Raw genomic sequence first — 3,050 nt, 5'->3', positions numbered from 1 at the left:
TCAATTAGTGCACTTTGAAATTTTCAATATATAATTAAAGCAATCGAAATCTAATTGTTGTTGTGGGGGGTAAAAATTCCCGAATAAACATTTGGAATTTGGGCTTTATTGATGGGTACCAGTTTATTTTTTATTAAGGCCTCCAGGCCCACAAGTTAGTCTGCGTTGTAAAGGTCTGAGAAGTTGTCCGAAGAGGAATGTCTCTTCGGACAGGCCCATCAATGACTCTGAGACTGGCCAAGAAGGTTAAAGGCAGAACTCTGGAAAAACTGATGGGTAAGAGGGTGATCCGAGCACCCTCTAGACATAAGGATGTGAGAGAAATATCTAAAGAAAAGGCTGTTACCTCCACATTAAAGACCCTGCATCTACCTCCCTGGCCCATTAATGGGAAAATGACCTCTGAACAGTAGAATGCAACCCCCCTACTATTTGTGTAAAGACTTCAAGGTGGCGGTGGATGAAAAAATATCTAAGGGAAAGATTTGTACGACACGTGGATGAACAGTGAAGATGAAGAAGTATATAAGGAGACGAGAGAGGAAAGAGAAAGGGATCGAGACTTTCTGCTAAGAATAAAATAGGAACTAAGGACTGTAAACTTTGGCCTAAAGAGAGTATATATATACAAATTATCCTCGGCTTACGTCTGAGGAGATCTATTTGTCATATTTGTTCATCATTTGTACAAATTGTAATACTCTAGCCTGTTAATTGAACTTCCAATATCCCGAGCCTAGGTTTCAAACTCATACTCTACAAATTTTATTGTATAAGGCTCATTAGGCCTGAGCCCAACATTCACTTTTGGGTCCAGGTGTAATTGTGCACTGACAATTGTCTAATTTTGTGCCACGTATTTTATCTCAGGTTTTTTTTTTCAAAAAAAAAAAAAATTGCTCTAGAGGAGTTAATGATTTGCAAAAGACGAAGATTTTAATATAAATAAACTATAAAAAAAACCCAATAATAAAAAAAGTAAAGTCATGTGTATTGGTGTATATCCAAAAAAAAAAAAAACTCATCTATGACTTAAAAAATGAATAACTCTTATATCAAGTATATATATATATATATATTTATACAAAATAGAAATTATATTTTAACTTAATCTAAGTATGTATATGTGTGTCTAAATGTATATATGTGTGTGAAATTCTCTCCTAAAGACTTAAACCTCGGTCCTTGCCTCCCATACTCTACAAGCACTTATACTTGTAAAGTGATTATTGCGCCAATGGTGCAGGTGGTACATCTTGTATAATTTGAACTCATATATATGTATAATTGTTTTTTTTTATTATACTGTACATGTACATGAGTTATAAACTAGTTTAACTAATAGTTCAGGATAATGATCACGATGTTGTGAATTTTTCATATAAAATTTTGAAGATTGTTAACCAAATCGATAAATTCCACGTTGACTCTACATTATTATCAGTTGGAATGTATTTTTAGTGCCAACCCAATTTGACTAGAAGCTCTCGAATCAGAAAATATTAATATGGTAATGGACTAATATTTTGCCTCCCATGTCGGCACATATATTCTCTCTAATCCAAAGTCCAAACAAAAGATTAACATGCAATATCCCATCAAATAAATAAAATTAATGAAAAGGGTAGAATAGAATGTGTACGAAAATATTCAGAGAAAAAACAAAGGAATAAGAAAATAGCAACAAGACATGAAGTCCATACTTTCACACTAGAAGTTGCTTTTTTTGCCTTTCACTGATCAACTTGTTTGTTGGTGAGTGTGATTTCAGTGACAACTAAGTTTGTTCAAACAGCTTTTTGTATGGAATCTTTTTTCAAGCGTTTCCTTTCCATCAATTATTAAGAACTCACCCATGGTCAAGTGGTGGTGCAACTGAACCATCTGCTGTTGGAAACTGCTAAAGATACCAAGGCCTAAGTTCCCAAGTCCATTGTATAACTCTAATGGTGAAGATTCATTGCTTTATTTTAATCCAAGTTCATTGAATTTGGAATCCGTACCAGACTTACTCATGTAGCTTAAGCCCTTAACTCTTACCTATGCTACCATAACCTTTAAGCATTGGTCAGTGTTAGCTAGCCTAGAATATTATATACACCACCATTCAATAAGTTTATGATAACACAAATCACAATATGAAAACTAGAGGGATTAAATGTACATGTACAACTTTGACTACTACAACAATAATTATGTTGCATAATGCATTACCATAACTTGTAATGAATCATAAGGTTACTTTATGGTTAGCGTAGGATTATTATCTATATGTTTATGAATATGTTCATTATGATCAGATTTTCATACGGTAAAAATGCAACATCTTTTTTTTTTTTTTTTGATATTGATGTAAACTGTTACACAAAATAACATTAATATTTGTTTTCACTCTCTATTTCTCTCTATCATTTACTCAATCCATAATTCAAATAATAAAGATGTAGTCCTCTAGGAGAGGGAGTTTAACCCAATAACTAAATAATTAAATTCACTCCAATTAAACTTTTAGGATACATAGTAATTCATCTGAAGCTAATCAAATATAATTTGGGTTTTTTTTTTTCCCCTTTTTCGGGGGGTTTTCAAAATATCATTTGGAAAGGAGATTAAGGCGCATAATCATATGAATGCGTAACTTGCTTGCTGTATGCATTCTAGGAAATATTCAACCATTTTTTGGCTTGTACCCAAGACAAAACATGGTTGAATATTTCCTCATTTTCATCCTTTGTATATGCTTTTTAACCACTTTTCTTTGCTAAATGTCGGGTTGGTATTAGTTTAATAAATTATTTTTATTTTTATTTTTGTTGAAAATGAACTGTAGTATAGTTGTACCTAAAAATATTGAGACTTTTTAAAAATAATGAATTAACAAATAAGTTAAAAAGCTAAACGAAAATCCCTCTAATATGTAATTTGTATGCCCGTATTGCATGTTATTTCCGATCGATATTTTCTTTTTGGGCCGCATCTGCAATTAAAATTGAGAGCCTGGGCTCTTCCTAAAGGTATCTATGGACCACTGGCCAAGTCAATAGGCTCTG

Source organism: Castanea sativa, chromosome 10, assembly GCF_040712315.1.
Source record: "Castanea sativa cultivar Marrone di Chiusa Pesio chromosome 10, ASM4071231v1".
NCBI lineage: Eukaryota > Viridiplantae > Streptophyta > Magnoliopsida > Fagales > Fagaceae > Castanea > Castanea sativa.
The sequence above is the reverse complement of the archived record's forward strand: the minus strand, read 5'-3'. Positions refer to the sequence as shown.